The 18,651-nt window shown below is 42.9% G+C and overlaps 2 non-coding genes across 2 annotated transcripts; both read right to left on the reverse strand.

Annotated features, from left to right (window-relative positions):
* Nucleotides 1–10,407: 10,407 nt before the first annotated feature.
* trnar-acg (transfer RNA arginine (anticodon ACG)) lies at nucleotides 10,408–10,480 on the reverse strand. The gene has a single exon. It is a non-coding gene; the product is annotated as a tRNA-Arg (tRNA).
* Nucleotides 10,481–10,708: 228 nt separating this feature from the next.
* Nucleotides 10,709–10,780, reverse strand: trnac-gca (transfer RNA cysteine (anticodon GCA)). The gene has a single exon. It is a non-coding gene; the product is annotated as a tRNA-Cys (tRNA).
* Nucleotides 10,781–18,651: the final 7,871 nt, after the last annotated feature.

Here is an 18,651-nt window from a genome sequence, read left to right on the forward strand (position 1 = left end):
ACTTTACATTTCTGTAAAGTGATCCCTCACTAGCCTACTTTAATTAAATGGTTGATATGCATGCAGATCACAGTACAGCTCGTTCAGTAAAACACGTACACATACATTATTTTGTATTTTTATTGAAGTACTTTATAGAACCTGATGACAAGGTCAATTTTACTTTCCACTATGTCCACCTTTATTTTTCACAATCAATGGGAGGACTTTATTGAGGCCTGTAATCAATCGACTACATGTCTCTTGGGTCAGTCTTGTCTTCCAAAAATCCTCTATTGCTTGCATCAGCTCCTGCTTTGAGCCTGGTTTAGCCTCCTTCCGAATGTAGTCTTTCATCAAGTGGCAGACCAGCTCGATAGGATTCAAATCCGGAGATTCTGGTGGAGTTTTAACCCAGTTGATTCCCTCCGCAGCAATTCCAGCTGCAGCCGCGCTGTGCTTCGGGTCATTGTCCTGGAAGAAGCGGTGATCCGACCCAAAATGTTCCCTGATGTAGGGACCTGCAGCTTCCTTGATTATACTGCTTTCAAAGTAGATTCTATCCATGATTCCTTCAAAGATAACCTAAGGGCCTGGACCGTGGCGCGAAATCAATCCCCAGACATGCAACTTTATTGGATGTTTCGGCTGAGGCTTTGCAACAGAATGGTCCTTTTTGTTGAAACTGTACCTTGCAAAGTGTTCCAGAGCTACTGTGGATTCATCCGTAAATAGCACATCATGCCAACTTTCCCCAGACTCGATCCACTGGAGGGCTTGTCTCAGCCTTGCCTCTTTGTTGTGGTCTCTTATCATGGGAGTGAAACGGGTCCTGCCATATTTCCACCCAAGTTTTCTCCTGGCCTTGCGTATGCTGCTCAGTCCTAGTGAAACCCCAAAGTCCGCCTGGATTTTCCGCTTTACGCCATGAGCCGTGAGTTCGTCGTCAGCCTTTGTCGCATTTTCGATCGCAGTCACGATATTGCTGTAAAAGAAAAAGACAAAAGCCATCAGGGAAATGCAGAACTGTGACATGTCAGCTGTTTACGATACGTGCTACAGTATAGCCATACTATTAAATAAGGTATAGGCTACTTACTCTTGGAGTTTCCTTGGACCTGAGCGGATGGGTGGTTTCTCCTGAAAGTGATTTCTTAGAGTGCTCTGTGAAACTTCGATCGAGGAAGAATGGAAGCTCCCAATTTTTACCAGTCCCGGAGACCACGTCTTGCACAGGTGAGCTGACAGATTGTTAATAACCTATACTCTGCCCTTTAGACCTATTGTATGTGTGATTATTTGTGTATATACATTTCACCTGTGCTTATGTCTAATTGTGTTATATTCTGCATTCATAGGCAAAACGAAGCTCTCCCTTCAAGTCCGCCCGCAGGTGGCTGCAAAAAAAAGAAGCTGTCTGAAAGCCCTGCGCCCACAAAGCAAGCAAAGTCAGACTTGTTAAAAAGAAAGCGGTACGTGAATTATTCCTCATTGTCAATCATTGATATTTACACCATCTCTCTGCTATAAAATATATTGTTTATTTCCATGTGACCACTGGTATTCATATTTTTGTTCTGTTTCCTATCAGGCCATCACACTTAAGCTGCTCCCGGTGTCTGCCACATGCACGGCTGGATTGGGTGACGCGGAAATCCGCGCTATTAAAATCCGTTTGACCGCAACGGAGGCACAATTGTCCGCCTTGATTCAGGAGCAGGCCTCCATGATGTCGGCACTGGAGACGGCAGAGTCAGAGCGGGCTTCCATGATGTCGGCACTGGAGACCGCAGAGTCAGAGCGGTCTTCCTCACGGTTGATACTAGAGACTCTTTCTCAAAGACTTTCGAATATTGAAAGAGGGACACCACCAGCACAGCAGGAACAGCTGGACACCAGTCCGTACCAAACCAGGCGAAGACTGTTTGGGTACCATGTGGGCGAAGCAGACCCACAGCCTCTGGAGCCAGAAGCGACAACCCCGTTCACTCCCATACTGGTGTTGGCGGCAACACCATTGCCACCGGTCCATTCCAGTGCCAGTGGTCACTCCAGGGTCGGCGGTTCACTCCAGGGTCGGCGGTCACTCCAGGGTCGGCGGTCCCTCCAGGGTCGGCGATCACTCCATGGTCGGCGGTCACTCCTGATGAACCCACCAGGGCTGTTTCCTCAGAACGAGAGGAAAGTTTTTACCAGGACAGCTTTTTTAAGGGACAGCATCGCCCTGAGATCTATGCTGCTAATCAACACACTCTCACCTCCCTAAGCGTCCAATAGCGACGTTTGGTCAGTGTCCGTGGCGTCCAATTGTGACGCTCCTAGGCTCCTTCAGCGTCATAAAGGGACGCAAATAGCTTTAAAACTGATTGCAATGTATTCCCATCTGCGTCGGGATTTGACGCTCATGGAAGCACGGCATTCGTTTATGTCGGCTGCCCTTAAAGGTAATGTGAGCGTCCATTCCCAGGAGTAAAGGATGGCAGAAGACACTACACTACCCAGAATCCCCATCTATCGTTTGGACTACACCATGTGCTCTTGACAAAACCCCGGATAGTCCCTCAAGCTCTGTGATTGGAGAGTGTGCTCCGAGGGTTAAGCCGATTCTCGAACAGCACTTGAAATGGGATGGAACCACGGCAGACTGTCCAAAACTGGATTTGAACGGGTCCACCCGCGTCCCCCCTCCCCCACCCCCGTCCCCAGAACTACACATGCTTGCTATTCTGTTTCGCAACATGTTCTCTATGGCACCTCCTCTACTGGGAGTTGTAGTTTTAAAAGACGTTTTCGTATTTCCTATAATAAGAAGTTGCCAGTATTAAACTGTGTACATCCCTGGAGGTTTAGGGGACAGGAAACACTCACATTTAAAAACATATAATTAATAAATGGGTGAAAATTGCTTGTGCCCATTATGGGCAGTATTAATATATATACCCACATGCCAGCTAGGTCAGAAGAAGCTTTATTTAACAGCTGGTCTTATGTGTGTGACCCCTGTGATAACATTACATTACATTAATTGATAAGCCTGAAACATGCACTTGTCAAGGTTCAGAGGCACATTTTGCAAGTATGGCAGTAGCCATCGATCAGCTTAAGATAAGATATACTTTATTGATCCCAAGTTGGAACATTTGCATTACATCAGCATGTGTAACAGTTAAATATGCAGTGGTGTTTATTTGAAAATCATTTAGTATAATCACACAAATGCTGTGTTTTATATTCAACAATTCTGTGTTCTGTATTTATTGATTGTTCAATACCTGACAAGGCTGGAGATGAAATATCTACATACATCTTATAAGAGTATAATACATTATGTATAATATCAGTTAAAATAAGTGCTTCAACATAGTTAACATTGCTGGAGGTATGCACAAATATTGATAGATGTCTTGTAATGCACTATTGAGGAACCTGCAACCCAAGTTTTTCATTCAGTGCAGAACTACACCACAGTTGTGTAGGCCTATATGATATGTCAATAAACCTTAGAAAATCTTGAAATCTTGAAAGGGATGTGCAAAATAGTCATTACATACAGTCTTTAATTAACAATTAGTAGAGAATAACGAGTAATGAATATACTTTATAGGGATCGTATTAATATCTAATATAAAAATATTGAAATTCAATAACATGCTTTAACCACCAGGTGTCCCTTTATATCAGCTGTGCACCTTTATGGTCTAAATACAGCCTATCTACCAATTGGATCAAATATAAAAGTGAGCCGAATTAGTGTTGATACTGCAAGGAGACGTATTGTGTGAAAATAAATGAAGATGTTGTTTAATGGCTGATATATTTATGATCCACGTCACGTTTTCAGTTCCTCATGTTTGTCTTCTCATCAGGGCTCTATAAATACAGAACTACGGCAGATATGTAATATGTAATGCAGCCGAACCGTGTATTACAATGCCGTTATGTGATGACTTTCAAAGAGAAAAGCAAGCACACTCAGAATAAGGTATTATTATTATTTTGGTCTGTTTCCGGTATTTGTTAATGACGATGTGCTGTGAGATGTGAGACTGGAATTGCACAGGGGGGAAATAACGTAGGCTATCTTTAGATGCGGATTTTGTTAAACTAATATGTTTAGGCTGTGGACCAACACTATACATTGACGGGGAAGGGGGTAGCAATAAAGATAACACCATTAAACAGTTACACAACATAACAGAAATAATATCGATAGCAGCGTCCCTAGCAATCACCTTGGTAACAATGAAAACGTCGCGATTTCCTGAAGTAATCTTCGTAATAACTAGCAAACTAAAGATCATGTACATCCACTGCACACATAATCTGAAATAACAACTCATATTTCTCGCATCAAATGACATCAAAACGCATTTTAATGGCCAAACTAACTTTAAAATAGGCATTTTCTACCAAAAATAAAACGAATTTCGGCCATGTTTTCTTTTTCTGCAGGGAGAAATTTGAAGATCACGTGACATAGACGCCAGCCATCGGAATGAATGGTGAAAAAAACGGGGTTTGTCAAACAGAGCACATGGTGTAGGCCAAACGATAGCTGGGGATTCTGGGTAGTGTAGTGTCTTCTGCCATCCTTTACTCAGAAAACATATTTGTTTCTCCGAATCGAAGGGGAAAAATACAAAAGCATTACACACAATTTAAACCAATCAATGTTGTGTAATTAACAAGGATAATCTGGTGTTTTTTAGTCGATGAGTAGTGCAGATATCACTGTAAAATCAATCGACAGTAAGAGGAGTACTTACTTCCGGGTGTAAAATTCTCCGTTATCCAATGGGAATGGACGCTCACATTGCCTTTAAGGGCAGCCGACATAAACGAATGCCGTGCTTCCATGAGCGTCAAATCCCGACGCAGATGGGAATACATTGCAATCAGTTTAAAGCTATTTGCGTCCCTTTATGACGCTGAAGGAGCCTAGGAGCGTCACAATTGGACGCCACGGACACTGACCAAACGTCGCTATTGGACGCTTAGGGAGTGAGAGTGTGTTGTGCTAATATGTTCATGGCCATAATGCCATTTGTAACATATGGGAGAATGGTGAAAATAACCAACTGGACTGGGACCAATGGGGAAAATGCCTCTTCCCCTCAATGTGAAGCAACAGATTGAGTCTTATGTTTCCAATCGGTTCCCAAATCTGAACATTGACCAGTGGCATAAGATCAGGAGCCGGGTAAACGAGAGACTGAGGAGCCCCAGAAAAACAGATCCCGAAATCGCTCGTCCTGGTTTCCGCAGCAGATAGGCCTACAGCATGTGTCTGTTACTGTATGTCAGTTATTTTAAATAAAATGGTGAAAACTGAACTTGAAAATTGTTTCCTCTTTTTATTTTCTTTATTATTTTCGGGATGGGGAGACGTGTGTGATTAAAAATTCATTCGCAGAAATGTAAAGTGATCTAACTAAGTTCTATTCATATTCTTGACGGGAAGAGCCGTGTAAATGGGTGGCCATATGCATTTGAAAAGCAATATAAATCACACAGTTATTATGCAATAGGCTATAAAAGCACCACCGATTACTCTTGACGGGAAAAAAGGAAGGTGTAATTGGTTGGGCTATACTGTACTGTATACATACAAAGGCCATTCAATAGACGTTCAATATATAGTATTCGTTTATTAGAGTCGGCTTAACTCGGTTTGCATTCATAAAGAATGCACAAATGTGTTTAATCGTTAATGTCATAGTATTCGTTTATTAGTCCCCGAGGGGAAATGGGTAGCAGCACATCACAGAGGCATTTAAAAAGTGAAGAAAATACATTCTGGAAATGTTCACATCAGGCACCTTCAAGTTAAACAATACTAAGTAAACAATTAACACAGTAAATTATGTGGATTAAATCACATTTATTTCGTTAAAAATAAACGAAATGACTCGGTTTGCATTCATAAAGAATGCACAAACGTGTTTAATCGTTCATGTCAGATATGTAGGCCTACTAAGTAAATAGCCTACATTAGTTCCTGCTCAAGATTAGATTCAACTTTATTGTTATTGCACAGATTACAGGTACTGAGACAACGAAATGCAGTTTAGCTTCTAACCAGGAGCAACAAGCAGTAAAGTGAAAAGTAATGTTCACAATCTACAGAATAAAATATAGAATGAATTGAATGATGAATAAACAGTGAGGGGTATGAATACACTAGATATCAGCCTGTGAGCAGTATGAACAGTGTGTATGAATATGCTAAGATATATAAAGTATGAAAACGGTAGGACCATACCGTTCTCCAGCCCCAACCCCCCCATGTTTCATATGTATGTTGGGGACCCTTTGTTTAAAACTAATTGGCCATCGGAATGTGTGGAGTCACATTCCACAGCTCTCCCCCCTCCTGTGATCCCCCGCACACAGAGAGAGAGGGAGATCGCTCTTCTGGAGTGAAGAGAGCTGAAATATTGATATTGCAAGTTAGAAACGTAAAACGCATTTTGACAGACACTTGGGGGAAATATGCTGCATTTTGAATGTCCGATAGTCCACCATTAACACCTTAGTCCGTCTCGTCTCATCAACGAAAACTAAATATACATGACATACTTTGATTTAGTAGATTTCGCATGAGAGCAAAAGGAGAATATCCGTGTGTAAGAGTGAAAATGTATGTATGTAAAATGAGAATATATGTGTGTGTGAGTGAAAATATGCTGCATTTTGAATGTCCGATAGTCCACCATTTCCACCGGAAATATCAAACATTTAATAAAAGTGAAAAACAATGAACAAGACTTAACGTATTCATCATAATTAATTATATTTATTTCGTTTGGATGTAGGTGATCTTCTACTATATGAACATTTTGGACCCAAAATCACAACAAAAACGTAAAAACAGATTTTGAAAATGATTTTATTTTTCACAACACAAACATACACAACGAAACCATTTAAAAGCTGGAAATATATACATGGGATGTGACTATGATAATGTGAAAGTTTGATTGAGGTAGCATAGGATTTCATTCTGATAAGGCAAAAGTCTTATTATAAATATAATACAAATATATATATATATACACATTATGTACAAAAATCTGTTTTTTCTGTCTTTATCTGTGCCACGCTTCAAAGCGGTTTCTGTCAACTACGACACAGAGGGCAACATCATAGATTCCTCCTCCTCCATGTCAAAAAACAAGCTTAAAGCTTGACTCACGTTCAGAGTTCAGAGTTCTCTTCATCATAGCTGAGTCTTCAAAACTCTAAATACTCTAACTATATCTACATTTTCAATGTTTGTTTGTCACTTTACTTCAATCGCAGTCTCCCGCAGCCTCTCTTCGTCTCCCGCAGCCTGTCTTCGTATATCTTCGTCTCTCTCCATTTCCCGCCGTCTCTCTTCGGTTCCCGCCGTCCCTCTTCGTCTCTTTTCGTCTCGTTTCGTATCACTCCGTTTACCTGATTACCTCACCCCTTCCTGGTAAATACATCCTGTTGAGCAGAATCTACAGTTTCCAGTATTTTCCGTTTCGTACAATGATAAAATACGGCGAAGATATTAAAATATGTGCTTCCATTATTCATACTTCTGAAATATATCTGTATTAACTTTATATCATCGTATGTCCGTGTTTATTGGGTATTTTTGCATGAAACAAAGACTGGCATATAGTTTCAAGCCAGTACTTTCGACAGAAATACACATATACATCCTGTTGAGCAGGATCTACAGTTTCCAGTATTTTCCGTTTCGTAAAATGATCAAATATGGCGAAGATATTCAAATATGTGCTTCCATATTTCATACTTTTGAAATGTATTAACTTTATATCACCGTATATCTCCATGTTTACTGGGTCTTTTTGCATGAATCAAAGACTGGGATATACGGTAGTTTCAAGCCAGTACTTTCGACAGAAACACACAGCAATGTTGTCCGGACTGTTGTTTTTATGCGGCACCGGCTTGAACAGGTCATGTGATCTGATCACGCCGGCGTGACGGTCGACTCCAAAGGGTTAATATTAAATACATATAAGTATTTTTACAACTTGTATTTAGAAATACTCTGTTGTAATTATTGATGCATACATGTGTTCATCCATTCAATGTGGCATCTGCTATAATGGGGTTAATGTATGATATTACTTAATAATACAATACATTATAATATATGATATGATAATTACATTTGAGTTTTATTCATTTCTTATTTCATAGTTTCTCATTATTATTATTATTTTTTATCGCTCATCTTATTTTTGATTTTATTAATCTGTGTGAATCTGTGCTGTCCTATTTTTCACTCTCACCCTGTTGCTGTTTGAACTACTGAATTTCCCCACGGGATTAATAAAGGTCCATCTTATCTTATCTTAATGTATAAGTTGATTTACTTCAATCTACTGTATAATATTACAGGAAATATACTGCATAAAGCAAACTATATACTTTATTTGATCTAAAATATTGATGTTTCTACAACACCCATTGTGTATTTTGTGAATGAAGCGCCATCTCATGGTTAAATCCTGTAATTGAACAAATGGGGAAATTGGGCAACGCCCTCTAGCAATTTGGCAACACCCCCAGCCACTGGCATCTGCTGGGCTTTTGACTGGGACACACCCTTTTGAGTCTGATCAGGAGTGCTACATCTGTAGGGCATCGGGTTTGTTTATCCCGCTGTTGTCCCCATCTACTTGGGCCTGATGGGGGTGGACGAGCTTGGAGTTGGCGCTGACTTCATGGCTGGGGCTTGTAGTGGCGGTGGAGGTGGTTGAGGTATCCCAACCGGATTGCTAGGGTTGTATGCCGGAGGAAGGAAGGGATACCCAGAGTCGAGGAGAGGTCATTCAGGCCTGCAATGGAAGGACACAGAGATGTCTGGGGTTTACATGTCTTTTGGAAATAATGTATTTTCCTTCTTTTCTTCACATTCATCTTCAACCTTAATATTTTATTTAATGCCCAAGGCCAACTGCCTTTTTTTTACTCCCCAGTATTATAAACACTTTCTGTGAGTGTCCAGTGTTCTATAAGTCTTTTACTTTAACTTTATTTTTACCCTTCATTCCATCTTCATGTTCTTGTAATTTATTTTTTAGGTTCTTGATTTTTAATTTACTCAAAAAAAAACCTCCCTTAGGAAATCCGAACATTTCCATCCATATATTTAATTTAGACAGACTGTCCTCACCATATTTTGCTCGCATGACATCCACAATCGGACCCTCAGGGGGGTGTACAAACCTTCTATGCTTTGCTCCCATAACAAAGTATTTAAGTGTTACCAAAACACTATTTTTTCATCCGTCGATGATGTGATATTTGTTTCTCAGTACAAATCACACAAAAACTGATCGTAATCCCAAATCACGACGGATATCCCAAATATCCTACTTTCGAGCAGTCCCTCTCATAAAGTCATGTCGAGTTTAATTAGGTTTAACTTTAAACAATTTAGACTCTGTACATCTCACCGAGTATTGAAAGCCCTTTGAGTTCGTTGGATCTCGTGAAGTCAATCGGTTCCACCCCGGCGCTGGTCCTCTCGTCCCGTACGGTTTCTGTCGAGGTAGAGGAGGATCCGAGGATCCTGGAGCGCAACCACCAGCGTGCGGAGGTCTCCCCAATCAAACTTGCAGAGATCCTGCCGACAACGCCACTTGTTATGGAAATCTAGGACCCAACACTGTGGAGAGTACAAGTCAAAGTGATCAAAACAAATAAATGGTGAATCAGACAGAGCTTGTCTTTCTGGTTATTTATTTGAAGCTTCCTAATACATGATACAATAATAAAAATAGACACAGGTCTGACAGAGCATAGAATAGTCTGCCAGAGTGTGCGCAGTACAATATAGTCACAACGCTTATATACAGCAAAGGGAGGGAAGCTCAGAAATCTGTCTTCACACGGTATTAGACACCTGGCCTTGAGCTGTAGATAGTATAACGGTTCCCAGAGTAGGGAAGTTCTTGTGTGACTGTGTGTGAGTCTCCCAGTAGCCAAAGCAGCTCTGTGGCCTTAAAGCGGTTGGGAATAAACCCAAAGTAGAGTAGAAGAAGAAGAAAACAGCACATGACATTTATGAGAAGCATTTGGTTTAAGCATATAAGGATATAATAAAAATGTCCACTACAAGTTCAGACACATACTCATAGGCTGGGAATTACTGTAAAGCTCAAATGACCAGAAGTCAAAAGCCCACGTAGGCTAAAAACGAAATATTTCACATTCGCTTGGTTTCATGTTGAAGGGCCATAATAGTGTTGTTCCTCGTTTCAAATGTTCACTGACTTTGATGGACTGTTTGTTGAGAAGTACTGTTGGAAATGTTGAAAGCCCATTGACCCATGTCGATCCCTCATTCCAGGTGTACTATGACGGACAGTTTTTTGAGAAGTACATTAGGAAATGAGGAACAATTGATTTACTAAAGCGAGACAAGTTAGCCAGGAGTCGAACCTGGAATCTTCTGATCCGTAGTCAGACGCGTTAACCATTGCGCCACTAACCCTTTGTTTTTTGCTTTCGTAGCAGCTTTTAAACTGTAGAAAATGAACTAAAAATGCAGTAGGTAGGTTGAAGCAAAAACATAAAAGCAGACTGCAACTGCTGCCGTGACCCGGATTCGAACCGGGGTTGCTGCGGCCACAACGTAGAGTACTAACCACTATACGATCACGGCCACTGTAGTTCTCACAGTATTGCAAACATACCATTCTGAAGGAAAGTACAATTACAAAGGGGACACCCAGATTTGAACTGGGGACCTCTTGATCTGCAGTCAAATGCTCTACCACTGAGCTATACCCCCTATGACTGACAGAGTTCAGACACATACTCATAGGCTGGGAATTACTGTAAAGCTCAAATGACCAGAAGTCAAAAGCCACGTAGGCTAAAAACAAAATATTTCACATTTTCTTGGTTTTATGGTGAAGGGCCATAATAGTGTTGTTCCTCGTTTCAAATGTTCACTGACTTTGATGGACTGTTTGTTGAGAAGTACTGTTCGAAATGTTGAAAGCCCATTGACCCATCATCATGTCAATCCCTCATTCCAGGTGTACTTTGACAGACAGCTTTTTGTAAAGTACATTAGGAAATGAGGAACAATTAATATTTATTATTTTACCACACTTTTAAATCAATGCATCATTTAAGTTCTTCACCATAATCATTCGTGATTCATTGTCTGTTTATATGTTTGTAACATAATCTAAATCTTCAAAGTAACTCATGTTATCAAATCAATGAAGTTCAGAGTCAAATCTTTGCCTCTGAAATGTAGTGAAGTATTAAGGAGCATGCAAGGAAGTACATCATTGTACAGTACTGCTATAGATGTACTTCATATAGAATAGTACTTAATAGTAATATGACCAATATGTATGAGGATTATTGTGATGTTGTGCATTCACTATTATATTTACAACTTTTAATAAATGTATTAAAACTTAAGAACAAAGTATTAAGTAATTATAACAATAATGAAAGTGAAATATGATGATGAAATATTCAAAACAGAAACATCCATACTTGTTTTATATGTATTTATTAGGGCTGTCAGTCGATTAAAATATTTAATCGCGATTAATCGCATGATTGTCCATAGTTAATCGCGATTAATCGCAAATTAATCGCACATTTTTTATCTCTTCTAAATGTACCTTAGAGGAATATTTTTCAAGTTTTAAATACTCTTATCAACATATGAATGGACAAATATGCTTTATGCTAATGTTTATTATCATTTGAACAATGACAAATATTCTCATGAATATTAAACAACAACCTCTGAACATTACAAATATTCGCCTCAATTCAACCTGGAACCTCTCTCATACAATACAAATGGTGTGTGTGTGTGTGTGTGTATATATGTGTGTGTGTGTGTGTGTGTGTGTGTGTGTGTGTGTGTGTGTGTGTGTGTGTGTGTGTGTGTGTGTGTGTGTGTGTGTGTGTGTGTGTGTGTGTGTGTGTGTGTGTGTGTGTGTGTGTTGGATCGTTGGAGCTTTGTGCAACTCAAGGCATATGCTCGAACGGGAGCTGCCTGGACGCTGCAATCATGTTGCTGCAATCATGAGTGTGCTGACTTCTCCTCCAATGTCCCGCTGTCTGCTTCCTGCATCAAGTCAAGTGCTCGGCGCAGTTGTGGCGAAATGTCGCTCCTCTGTTTTCATTTAAACAGCTCCTTATATCCGTTAGCGCAGCTAGCTAGCACCAGATGCTAACAACAGCAACAATGCACGTAAGGTCTCTCTCTTGCTCGCTCGGGCTACATTACACACACCCTCCCGGTCCTCCCGATGGCCAGTCGGTGCCTGCCGGTGAGCGTGGAAGTGTGGTCTGCCACAAGCGGGCGGCAGGAGCGGGGCTGTCAGCATCAGCTTGTAGATGGTATTTTAAACTTGATGCGCTCTGAAACTACGGGGCGGCCGAGGAAAAAAATACACATGCGTTAATCGCGTTAAAATAATTAGTGGCGTTAATTTTTTTTTGCGTTAACGCGTTATTAACGCGTTAGCCCTAGTTAATAACTTGACAGCCCTAGTATTTATATATTTAAAATAAATAACAAATATTTAAAATAAGTTAAAAATACAGAAACATCCAAAACTGTTTTATACGTGCTATGAGGTCACAACAACATTGTAATACCAATATAAACAATAATAATAATAAAAGTGTACCATATATAACATAACTAACTAAACAGTGCCATCAAATGTAAAGAAATAAAGTGTCAAATAAATAACAAAATGACCCACCGGCTCACAACATTTGGTCATTTAATGTGCATCCCCTCTCTTATTTTTCCCATTCCCTCTCTGCTCCAGCACAGCCCTCCAGTCCTCATAGGACTGGGTCTCGGAGTCTTGACAGTACCACTTTCCAAAGTACTGTGAATGGGCTGGTGGCTTCCTGTCTTGGTTGCACTTTTTACAAAGGATGGTGTCTGTCTTTTTGATATATTTTCGTTTGCCTGATCCCGATTGCTCCCTCTCCTCTTTTCTTTTCCTGTACTGCTGTGTGGTGTATGGCACGTTATTCTGACCGGATGTTAGGGGGGCCTGAGCAGCTGATGGCAATGGCATGTTGAGAAGCATCATCTGAGGAAGCTGCACAGATGGTACCATCATGAATGCGGTTGAGAAGGGTGGAGTCGGTGCAAGGAAGGGAAGAGCATAGTATGGAGGTGGTGGTGGGACCTGTGAGATGGCCACTGGTTGTGATCTCTTCTGGAGCTTTGCCTCACCAGCAGTGTTAGGTGGCAGAACAAAGGCGTGAGGCTCAGCCAGACTGCCAGGGAACAGAGATGTCCCTTTCTGCATTGCCAAAAGAAGCTTCTCAGGTCCTGCCATGGGAGCGTCAGGAGCGGGGATACCCTGCTTCAGGACCTGCTCTCCCTGAGACCTGCAGCGCCTGCTGAACCTGCGCAAACATGAAACAATCAATATTAATGAACAAAATTGAATATTTGTAATAGAAAAAAGTTGGGATTATTTTGAACAGTAAATCATTAAGGGTAAGTATTACAGTGTAAGTATACATGTTTTGCAGTATATGCAGTATGCGCATTTACTCACCATTGTGTGACAGTTGCTACATTAACTTCTGGTAGCTGGATGGTGGTCTCAGTCATCACCTTGGCGTTGGTGATCACGCACTCTCGGATGTGCTTATAAACAAGTATCACCATTGTGAAACGTGAGACCCTCTTTCCCTCGCAGTGCACAGAGTTTTTGTAGAGGTCACAGAGCCTTGTGAAGATGGCCTCCACCACTCTGTTGCAGTCTGGCCACTGTGCAGGACTGTGAGCCCCAATGAAGCACCTGTAAATCAAACAGAATACTTGTTATTGTTAATTACTAAAGATTGAGATGTATTTGTACTTTTCTGTAATTGTACTTCCCTAAGGTATGTCCTAAGTTATGGGGGAAACCCAGAAAGTGTTGTTCTGCTTTATTCCATCTGACACACACACTTGCTTACTGTCTCTTATGTAATTGTTTGTTTTCGACCCAAGAAAGGAAAGGTGGTGTTCAAGTTAATAAGGATCCTTTAATACACTTGACTACACTTATTAAGGTGAAGACAGTATTTCAGACAGTTTCAGTCATTTTAAAATGTTCTACTTAATGTAACAAACCTTTTAGTGCTCTCCACACCGGGTGCCACAATCTTTTTTGTTGCCCTGAATCGCCCCTGCTTCAGTGTGTTTTTGTGACGGGGTGGATAGATGGTCTTCCTCATGTCGAAATCCCCCAGTGCCTGCCACAGAGTGATTATTTTGGTGCACTCGTCTCCACTTAAGGCCAGTAGGTGTTCTCGGAGACCAAACACAAACTCTGCCAGCTCCTGGACGGCTCCATACCCCTCGATATTGTCAGGGCCAACACAATCCTACAAAGAAAGATAATTCAAACATATTTGATAGCAACAACAAATGCTATTAATTGTAACTGACATAACCCAGATTACAAGCATGTAAATAAACATAAGAAAGGTAAATTGGTCCTTACATCGACTGAGGTGGATTGTTGTGAGGACAGGGTGCTGGTGGAGGAAGGACCACAGACAGTGAGGACAGGGTGCTGGTGGAGGATGGAGGAGGGACCACAGACAGTGAGGACAGTGTGGAGGATGGAGGAGGGACCACAGACAGTGAGGACAGTGTGGAGGATGGAGGAGGGACCACAGACAGTGAGGACAGGGTGCTGGTGGAGGATGGAGGAAGGACCACAGACAGTGAGGACAGTGTGGAGGATGGAGGAGGGACCACAGACAGTGAGGACAGGGTGCTGGTGGAGGATGGAGGAAGGACCACAGACAGTGAGGACAGTGTGGAGGATGGAGGAGGGACCACAGACAATGAGGACAGGGTGCTGGTGGAGGATGGAGGAAGGACCACAGACAGTGAGGACAGGGTGCTGGTGGAGGATGGAGGAGGGACCACAGACAGTGAGGACAGGGTGCTGGTGGAGGATGGAGGAGGGACCACAGACAGTGAGGACAGGGTGCTGGTGGAGGATGGAGGAGGGACCACAGACAGTGAGGACAGGGTGCTGGTGGAGGATGGAGGAGGGACCACAGACAGTGAGGACAGGGTGCTGGTGGAGGATGGAGGAGGGGCCACAGACCGCAAGGACAGGGTGCTGGTGGAGGATGGAGGAGGGACCACAGACAGTGAGGACAGGGTGCTGGTGGAGGATGGAGGAGGGACCACAGACAGTGAGGACAGGGTGCTGGTGGAGGATGGAGGAGGGACCACAGACAGTGAGGACAGGGTGCTGGTGGAGGATGGAGGAGGGGCCACAGACAGTGAGGACAGGGTGCTGATGGAGGATGGAGGAGGGACCACAGACAGTGAGGACAGGGTGCTGGTGGATGGAGATGGAGGAGGGACCACAGACAGTGAGGACAGGGTGCTGGTGGATGGAGATGGAGATACAGAGGACGGTGCTTTTGATGAGGCAGCAGGTAACCTTGGAAGGTGGAAGGTGGGGACAGTGAAGTCCTGAAACTCCTCAGGTTCAGCATGACCTTCATGAACCTCTATTGCCACCTCGCTGCTCTCTGACTCTTGTATGGCCAGCTTGTAGTCCTGAAGAACTTGACCAGTTTGCTGGTAAAGGTACTCCACTCCAATCAGTTCCCCTTTCAAATCAAATAAAAATACAATTACATAATACACCATCATATATATAATATCATTTTAAATATAAATGACTTCATCTAATTACTCTTGGTATTTAGATGATGTTATTTGCATATCAATTAGAAAACATAATGCAAGTGATAAAAGTATACTACAAGCAAATAAAATATATATCTACCAGTGTATTTTCGTGGCCCAACATAAGGGATGATCTTCTTGCCTAGAACCTCCTCTGCCAGAGTATTCACCGCATGGCGAAGAAGGTGATTGTAGCAGTGTGGATGCTGCTGCTCATCCCTGGTTGCTGCCGCAGCCCGGTCCTCATTCCAGCGTGCCAGTCCATCCAAAAGATAGGCTTGGAAAAAGGTGTCACTTGCCAGAGTACCTGTAAAGTACATTTTGAAATGTATCGTGTTTTTATTTCAGATCATTTGTATAGATAAAAACACAGCTGTTATTTATTCCAATCCAATGGTGATGAATCTAACCATAGGATGAGAAAAGGGAAACACATATTTACCTGGGATGAACCGGTTCAGGTGCAGGTGAAATGACTCCAGTGAAGTAGAGCCTCTGGCACAGCGGTATGTTGGCAGGCGGTGCCCTCCCTTCACACTGGAGCCAGTTTGTGCGTAGAGCTGCACACCTGGAGGATCCTGGATGCAGGCCACATGCTTCCACTGGGACTTGAGGATTTCACTCATCCGGGCCGAGTTGATGAGTGGCACTCCCAGAGAGTCCCGACCAGCATCTCCATCAAAGGCCTGGATGAGCCTATGAATCTGACCCTGGGTCTCCTCTGTGCCGCGGGTGATTCTCCGGCAATGCAGAGCTAGCTCATTCCTGCTGACAGAGTGAAGCACATCAGCCTCGGATGGATGTCTCCCTCCAGCTTCTAGCTCTGCACGCTTTGCATCCTTCACGGCCTTCAGGTCGTCCTGGTCCCACATGAAAATACAGTGGCTGAGGCGACTCATAAAAGTGGCATACAGCTGGTGGGAGTCTGTGCTGCAACCCGTAGCAAATCTGCACATGAAGTGCCAGATGTCTAACCGGATTGTCATGTTGTTCCACTCTTCAAACATCCTCCTTTGAAGAGTGTTTCCACAGCAGTCTCGGTCCACATATAGCACTTCAGGAGGAGCCACCCCAGCCATTCTGTATCTTTTGATGAGTCCTTCAACCATAGGACCAAGACCATAGCCCTCGCTGGATGTGAGCACCGACATGATGACCTGTCCATGCTCATTACCAACGTTGGTTGCCCAGGTAACGGTGCCGTAGCTTTTTCCCCGCTAGCTTACGGGCCACCTTTTTGGTTGAATCCATCTTCAGGATCCGACCGTACTGGAAAGTGATGGTGGCCTTGATTTCAGCTAGCCTTTGCAGGACATCCTGGGCATAAACTTGCATCAGCCAACGGTGCTTCGGGACAGGAGGCATGGCAGGTACAGGATCAAAGGTCACGGGCAGAATCAGGCCTGATGTAACAGCACTGGCAATTCCTTTACAATCCTGCAGGTACTGGACTGTCTTCTGCATCCACACCTCAGCATGACGCTCCTGCAGCTTCCTCTGGATCTGGCTGCTGCTGTTTCCCAGCCCTCGCTGACGCATCAAACTTGCAACCTCAAAGTCACATGCAAGTTTAGATGTCAGGATGCAAGGGAACTGCACCCTGTGTCCAATGTCCAGCTGAGAGATGAGGCCGTGGCTCCAGCTGATGACCTTCCTCTTGCACCTTGGGCAGGCCAGGTACTCAGATGCAACAAAGTAAATCTTTCCAACAGCCACCACCTGCCTGATCTTCTGATGTAGGCCAGCTGAGGTCAAAGGGTCTTTGTTGCAATCTGGATGCGGACAGGTCGGCATTACTTGCCACAGCTTTCGTGGCATCCACAGCAGGAGGGGATGACCAAAGTAATGTTCCTGAGCAGGAGATTTGCTGGTCCTCAGTGGCACCTGGGGGGGATACCACCAACGTGTGTCCACCCTGCTATCCAGCTCAGGATGCCCCTTTGCGTTCCACTTAAACAGAGCCTTTGATATCCACCTCTGATCCACTTCAGGCAAGGTGTGGGTCCAGCCAGCTGGAAGACAGACTCGTTGTGCTACAAAACAACAAAACAAAAAAACTAAGAAATAAACAAATGCAAATTCATTTTTGCTTTATTGTCCCTAGATATGAAACGTATTAAAAGTTCATTAGATCGTTTTTTTATATAAAGTGTTATGGAAATGGTGTGATCTAATGGGTTAACCTTTTGCTGTGATAACAGATGCTTTGTTGTCTAAGGGAGGGTTTACGACCCTACAGGAAAGGGAGGGGGGAAAGGAAACAATGGGGGGTGTTTGCTGTAAACTAAAGCCGAGCCTGATGTACTCTTGCAGACACTCTCAAGACGAGGTGTCATGTATGCACACATCAAAGACCTTCTTTAGGACTTCAGTACGAATATTGAGTTTCTTTGCCTAAGCCACAGCAGCTGATTTTACCTTGTGACAACAAAAGGAAAAGGACATGAACAATAAATGAGAAAAATGTATCACTAAATGTGTCCACTTAAAAATATTGTGTTTTAATGTTTGAGATATTGAAATGTTAACATACCTGCAGGATTTGCCTCCTCAAATTGTACTGCCTCTGCCAGGAGTGTGCTGTCATTGACCTCACTGGACACAGCCAGGTGTGTGAGGGCGGAGGCTGGGGCCTTTGCTGCCTCGAAGGAGACAGGCAGTTGGATGAGGTGGGGTGTTGGTCGTGCACGTGCATGGACCAAAGCTAAAGAAAGACAAATTAAGGACAACCAGATAAACATCACAAGTATTGAAGAGTACTAAACATTAAAAATAAGTGTTATCAAATAAATGTGTTCTTACAGGGTTTGGTTTTACTGGGGGAAACCAGCCGTTTCACTGCGTTGGTGAGGCTCCTTTGATTTGGCACGTTCTGTCCAACCAAAAGGGAGCAGAGTGAAGAGGTTGAGGCATGCTGGCTGGTCCCAGCTTGCTGTGTGAGAGCA

Source organism: Pseudochaenichthys georgianus, unplaced genomic scaffold (genome assembly GCF_902827115.2).
Source record: "Pseudochaenichthys georgianus unplaced genomic scaffold, fPseGeo1.2 scaffold_663_arrow_ctg1, whole genome shotgun sequence".
Taxonomy (NCBI): domain Eukaryota; kingdom Metazoa; phylum Chordata; class Actinopteri; order Perciformes; family Channichthyidae; genus Pseudochaenichthys; species Pseudochaenichthys georgianus.